This window comes from Lycium barbarum, chromosome 3 (genome assembly GCF_019175385.1).
Source record: "Lycium barbarum isolate Lr01 chromosome 3, ASM1917538v2, whole genome shotgun sequence".
Taxonomy (NCBI): Eukaryota; Viridiplantae; Streptophyta; class Magnoliopsida; order Solanales; family Solanaceae; genus Lycium; species Lycium barbarum.
Genome location: NC_083339.1, coordinates 135942334 through 135949840, shown reverse-complemented (window position 1 = coordinate 135949840; position 7507 = coordinate 135942334). Strand labels below are relative to the sequence as shown.

Below are 7507 nucleotides of genomic sequence, written 5' to 3'. Positions count from 1 at the left end.
GTTCCATCACAAAATAGTGACAAAATATATTCCGTGACAAATTCATAAATCTAGTCATAGTAATTGTGACGGAATATTTTGTCACAAATAAATTGATAAAACATTTTGTCACAAATTGAGTCTCTTGCAGTAGTATTAGTGACAGATTTAGCATAGATAATGACAAACTGAAATCCGTCACAAATTTAATTTGACCTGTTAGATTTAATAATAATAATAATAATATTCAATATATACAGTAAATTAGCTAAAAGCATAAAATTAATTAGCAACTACAACAAATATTAAATTTACAATACAAAAGCATGAAGTTAAAACGTGCAAAAACACAACTTCAATAAGCAAAAGTGTACAAATATTAAAACTTACAAAGCATCCAACTAACAAAAGTCTTGACAACGTTAAAAGAATTTCTGAGTAACTAAAGTCTCAAAATGTTAAACACTTAAGTATTTGGTGAGTCCCTATTTAGAAAGAGTAGGATCACCAGATGATCGAGAATATAGCGCCATCTCGCTCATCATGCGAGACCATCAATCCTCCATAGACTTAAACCGATCATCACTTTCTTGTCTCAAACGCTATACCTCCTGCTCTACAAGTTGTTTTACCTCCGCGTCAAGACGTTGAACATTCGCCTCTATACGCTCTTGAAGAATTCTCTCTTGATTTTCTCTCATACGCAACATCTCTTCCTCAAGAAGTTTGAAGTGTTCTCCATCAGCACGATCAGTCACCGTAGACAAGTTCTGTGAAGTAGCAGAATTGCAGTCTTGATACAAATTCAAAGCTTGAGCGCCCAATCCATACACAAGTCGTTTTTTCTCTCCACCTACAACATCCAAGTATATGCGATTTACATCGAGTTCGTGGACTTCTTGTGAATCATCTGATGAGACTGAAATAGCAGAAGCCACCCTAGCCTCCATTTCATCCTACACACAATTATCATTGATAGAAAGCATGTCATCCTGTTACAAACAATCAACTCCACATAAGAGGTTCAGACAAACATCCATTGTTCCGAAGGTTAAAGGGCCAAAAAATAACACAAAGTACATATATCCAAAATTTAACAGAAAAAATGTATCCTACCCACTACCTTTTAGTAAACACACTTGAGTAGATAAATACCACATGACAAAAAACATAGCAATTACTTGGGGATAAATATTCACCCTTCTGCTTTCCCAGAGTTGCAGCCAATTTTTAATCAGAATTTTACAGCCTATTGTCACATAACCTTTCTATTTAATTTTAAATACCCAGAATTGAACCATTTCAATCAATATTTAGGCGTTCATTGCCGCTTATACAAACATAAACAAACAGCAAACACAGGAAGTGAACTTCACTAGAATAAAAAGTTGAGTTAATGAGATAAAACCAAACAAATGTTGCTTGACAGCTTCAAAATAAATCCAACTATTATTTTATACTTCACTACTAATACATCAGATAAAGATACTACCATTTTCCACCGTCATTTAACAAAGTGTAAAACTAAAACCTATATCAACAGAATTAGAACATAGAAGTCAATCCAAAATAGCAAGCTGGTAGTTCCGTACTTTCCTTTGATTTTAGCCTCAGCTAACGCTTTATGGGTTTATAGCTTTGTCATCTTTTACTTATTCGATGAAGCACGCGATAATGCTATTTATTTCCCTGGTCAACAGCACTTCTTTATCTTGAGATACTCAGGTAAACAACTATACTTAAGCTCTGTCTTAGAACGAACCCAGTGAAGATTGGTAAACACCAAAAACTCTGTGATAGACTACAACTTCTTATCTTTGAGCTTCCTTATTTTTACCAAACACACTATCTTAGAACGACCTCAATCAAGATTGGTAAACACCAAACACTAGGTGATAGAATATGATTTCTTATCTTTGAGCTTCCTTATTTTCACCTTTTCCCGTTGCATTTTTATTATTGCTGGTGGATAAACAAATGAAATTGGGCAGAAAGGAGACGTCAACTCAAGGTTTCATAAAACAAGTTTCATCTATATAGAAGGGCAGAAACAATTCATAGGAAGCTAAGACATTGACTCTCTTCACCGGGAAAAATTTAAGACATGTATTTATCTGTGGATTTTGTTTCAGATTAATGTCCCATAGACTTTTCAAATAAATCTTATTATTTTCTTGTAGGAGTGGAATGACGATTTTTTGGTGTTAGCGGTGAACAGAGCTATTGAACAGCCCGTTTCTCTTTTGGATCATCCTAATGCAATGTAGTCATTTTACTTCATATATACATATGCAATAAATCATAAAAATTAAATAAAGTTGTCCTTAACTTGCACAATGACCTACCCGCTCTTCAATAACCTAACACCTATGACATTACTGAAAAATTAGAGAAGGGACCAATGTTTTTGTATATGTTGTGTTTGTGTAGGAATTCAATACCAGAAGCACTAGAATTCAGATTGATCCAAACATTGGATGGATTCATGTATTTAGCTTTGCTGGAGTAATTTTTTTTTTAAATCCAGCAACTAACAAGTCACAAAAATTCTAGAAAATGAAACTAACTGGAAATGGAAACTAGTTATTCATTTCTTGATAGTTGCTCATAGAATATAGAAGCAATTGAAGTCCTCTCATAGTAGCATTACGTGCCTAGACAGTTTTTAGCAACATTCATGGATAATGAGTTTTATAACATAGTCAAACAGGGTGACATACTTAACAAAAATCAGTTAGAGATTGCGCTAGATAGGTAGCTTACACATGGTTACTCATTGAACTCCAATCCCGGTGGACATAGGTCCTAGGCAGACAACATTCAACCTTAAGAATGTGATTGATGTATTTCTTATTTTCAAAACACCATTCAATTGTACCTCTAACAAATAATACTGAAAATAAAGACATAAAACTTACATTAATGCTCTTAGACTTGAAAACACGTACAACTGCCCAACATTGTACTCTATCATTTAAATAATAATACGAACTACATATGATAGTCAAGTAGCTATGCTGGAGAACAACTGTAAGTATTTTCTACAAGTGAAATAAACATCTATGATAATACTACAAAGTAAAACATGATCTTTAGGACCAAGCTTATATTACAAACAGTGGTGAATTTAGGGGGTAAAAAAGGGTCACGTGAACACATGGTCACCCGACTAAACTCAGTAGATTATGTGTATAATTCTTAAAATATATCTAATATTACCTTTTAGAACACATGCTACAAAAGGCTTGGTTGAAAGCTAATTTATTTACCTGAAGGTTCAGGGATCAATCCCCACTCGAAGCATTTTTTTTCCTCCTTTCTTTAGTAGTGAACTCATCTTTTATAAATTGTAGATTCGCCTCTGATTACAAACCCTTGTCTTTCGATAACAAAGAGGTCTTTCGATAACAAAGAGTGATTTTTAGGACGTAGCCATTGTGGTTGTAAATCGATCATGAACATCCAAAGTTCCTTTAGGAAAATGAACATAGCAACAAAAAAATCCATTAGTAAAGTCAAGGACTTTCCCTTTGGCTCAAAATCTGTTCAAATCAGAAAGAAAATGACTAAAAATTTTACCATTAACAAAATTATTTCAAATGCACTTCGAGTGAAGGAGCCAATTTTATAATTTGATGAAGACCCACCAAAGAAATCTAAAAAACTGTGGAGATTGAAAGACCTAATTAGAAGACCCACAAAATTATTCGCTTCAGAAAACTTATTCAAGAAGAATGGAGACAAATTTGAGCAAGAATTGAAGGACCCAATATCAAGATCCAAAAGTTATTCATTGTGGATGAAAAAAATAGAGAAAAACTAAACCTCTTAGTGAAGATGACAATGGAGTGAATGCCTTCGAGCATCTCCAACGCCGGAAAGAAATCTCCGAGAATGATCCCACGGTCTCTCTAGATTTTCGTGCTATGAGTGAAGCCCATGGTCTCTCTACAGCTTAGAAGGGTTTGCTAAAATGTAATAGGGTGTGGTGGGAAACTAAATAAGTGGTCAAAAATTTTGGAGGCAAAACTAAAAAGTTAGTCTAATTTTGTTGTTGTGACGAAAATAATTCTGTCACAAATTTATATATTTATTATTAATTATATTTTTATTTTATTTGTGACGGAATGTTCAATTTGTCACAATTTTGTCACGGATTTGTGACAAATAGTTGCCATTTTTTCTCACCGGCTTTAATTTGTGACAGAATAATTTCCGTCACAAAAAGTATTTTTAAAATCTGTCACAAATCCGTTACTCTCAGAATTTTTCTGCGAAATTTGTTTTTTTTTTAAAATATATATATATATATATATTTATTTATTTATGAAAGGTCGATCCATCACAAATCCTTCAAAATTATGTCACAATATGTGATGGAATTGCACCGTCTCAAATATTCCGTCACAATTTTGACATTTTCTTGTAGTGTATAATTAATATCTCAAAAATAAGTTACCATATTCTTTATTCTTTCTAGCCATTAATGACCTCACTTTTATTAGCCATTATTAAGAATATAATTATTCTTGAATTCCTTTCCTAACGTTGCAAAACGGTTTTATAAATTAAATCTTGTCATCTGACCAATTGGCTTTATGATCTTTTATGGCATTTATAATTCTTAAATATTTGTACAGCAGAAGATTAGAAGGTATATATATATATATATATATATATATATATATATATATAATAGCAAACTTAGGGACTTTTTTAGTCCTCACAAGAATTTCTAAAAATTTTTTAAAAAATTTAATTAATTATTTTTAGGTCCTAATCTTATTTATTTAAGTCTATTTTTTTATTTTTTTGTTTTTAAGGTCTACTTTTCAAAAGTTATCAAAGCTCCTAGCTCATTTTTCATGTTCTTCGGTTTTCTGTTTGGTGCTCGCTATCCGCATTTGAGCCCAATTAATCCAAATAATTCGCACTGTATCGCGCCTATTCGGGGGAAGTGCTCCCTCCAAAGATTTTTTCCATATCCTTGTTCGAACTCCTAATCCCTAATTAAGGGAGGAGCAACTCCATCCGCTGCACAAATTAAATTATGTATTTGTCTTAAAAGTTCATTAACTATGTATCGATTATTTATTTAGAACTAAATAGCTTCAGAAAATTAGGATACATAACTTATAAATGTCAAATTCTGGCTCCACATTAGATTTGAAATAAATAATTTCATCAAAATGGAAGTTAAAATATTAAAGGAGTGAAATGAAAATTTTGCTTTCATATATTGAAAATATACTTATATGAAATTTAATTATTACTAACGTAATTAACCACTTGTGGGACTACAATGGGTATATGGTTGTTGTACACTTGTACTAACACAAATTATATTTCTTTAATTAAAATATCTACTTTTATATCTTGATTCTTGAGTTTGGACCCATATATATATATATATATATATATATATATATTATGGGTTTATCTTTGGTAGAAGGAAAAATATACTTTTTCTCATTTTGTATTGTTGGGTTTTCTATGAGAGACATAAACATATTTTTTCTTATAGATTATAGTGTGCTAGGTTTTCTACCTTGTGAAATCTTTGTTAGATTCTGGCTCCTAGTTTTGTACTAGAAGAGTTTGTTGAATCCTGGGGGATACACGCATACCGGATGAAATATCCTTAAGGACAGTGTCTTAATTGACATGCCTCAAGCTTTTAAGAATTTCTTGCAAGTTTTGTGACCAAGTATTTTCCGACAAGGTTCGTGATCAAATATCAAGAGTTTCCTACAAGTGTTCGTAATCAAGTATTTTTCGTAAGATTTCCAACAATTTTAAGGATATATGCACTATAATTTTATGGAAAATACCAATTACGGATGGTACAAATTTCTGCTGACGCTTATATTTTTGTATGATATAATATCAAGAATACAAGGTATGCGTAATCTATTATGATTTTCTTCTGCTCTTGTTACTGTAATCTTATAGTAGCAATATAATTGTGTGCTGAAATCTGCATAGTGAGTTTAAATTGATAGTCCAATCTATATCTATATATAATATAAAGTTAGGCATAGACAAGGTGACGTGGCATCTCTCTGTGACCTTCATTCTTATTTATCTTTTTTCTCTTTTTTTAACATTTTTTTTCATTTATTTCATTTTTTATGTGCCTCTTCTCTTACATTATTATTGTATTCATCATTCTTTAAAGCACTTAAATGGTAGAGAGTTATCCAAAATACAGTTATGTGATCTAAATGTGAGAGCAATAAAGGGACACGTTCTTTTGGTGGATTTATGTAAAAGAATTTACGTTTTGGTCCAATTTCTCATTTTCTAAAGTTTCAGCTATTTAAATTTTTAGATGATTTCTTAGCTTATAAATACATGTCTTTACACCTTTTTTTACCTCAACATATTTTCACTACTCGAAAATTTTTAGAAAATTAGGTGCTCTTAATTTTTATCTTTCCTCATTATTAGTACTATTTATTTCTTTTCCTAGAAACCCTCCATTTGCCTTCGTTGTCTTCCGTTTTGCTTTTCAATCTGTGTTATAGTTTCATCTTTTCTTCTTTCTGGAAGGAAGACTAAAAATGTGGTATCAATTAATGTAGAGAAGAAATTTTCAATGTGAATACCATTAGCTCTATTTGGAGCACTACAAAAGAAACGAACAGAAACTTTAATTATAATTATAGACTCATTAACCATTTAGTAGGGGTTATAGAAATAAAGAGTTAGATGTAATGTATGGAGGTGGACAATATAATGGCTTGTGGGGAAAGGAGAGTAGACAAGCATAGGGAGTACGAATTTTCTTGTAACGGAGTTATTGGAGTTTTATGAAGTATTTGTCATTGCTTCCTCAGGTTGTTCAGGTTCTCTCCTATTTCATTTTTTTTTTTTGGGTAAATTATGTAGTGTTTAATTTGGTCGCAATAGCATCATATGAAGAAGATAGAGTTAAATACAACTTTTGCATCTAATTATACGTGATGAACATGACGAGTTTTTATTTTATATTATTGGACAACTATGAAATAAGTGTTAAAACAATTTTATTTTACGTATTACCTTATAAACATTCATATTGAGGAGTTCGGTATTCGTACTTGAATAAAAACTTCATATTGTTAAATCAACATGATCTACTTTTATTACGGGCCACTCTTACTATTGGCATGTTATGTATATCCCTCAAGATGACTCTTTGTTAATCTATAGCGTTAATACTTGCAGGGACGATATCATGACAATGTGTCTGGCTTTACAAATTAAAGATTCTATAAAAGATAATAATGAAGTACATAATTTTCTCTCGAACTAGATATTATTGCTACAGAAGGAAGTTCATAGTTTAAACAAGAAAAAATGAAGTTTTGAAAAGTTTGAATTTTCGGTGAAGAGATTTTTTAAAGTCTACAACAAACAATGTCTAATAACTTTGTTTCCCATTTTTAATGTTTCAATCTTTCTTCTATGCATGTTTGCGTCATTTCAGCTTTATCATCGAACCATCTATATTTATTTCTCAAAAATATTATTTGTATAAAACTAG

At 31.4% G+C, this 7507-nt stretch overlaps 1 long non-coding RNA gene across 3 annotated transcripts; it reads right to left on the bottom strand.

The window, feature by feature from the left end:
- Nucleotides 1-265: 265 nt before the first annotated feature.
- LOC132632778 (uncharacterized) lies at nt 266-4043 on the bottom strand. 3 transcript variants are annotated; one of them, XR_009579465.1, is made up of 4 exons: nt 3805-4005; nt 3559-3643; nt 3249-3450; nt 266-971 (listed from the first exon to the last, which is right to left on the bottom strand). It is a non-coding gene; the product is annotated as an uncharacterized LOC132632778 (long non-coding RNA). The 3 variants fall into 3 exon arrangements; XR_009579467.1 differs by having other exon boundaries at nt 266-3450; nt 3559-3661; nt 3805-4043; XR_009579466.1 differs by having other exon boundaries at nt 266-3450; nt 3805-4025.
- Nucleotides 4044-7507: the final 3464 nt, after the last annotated feature.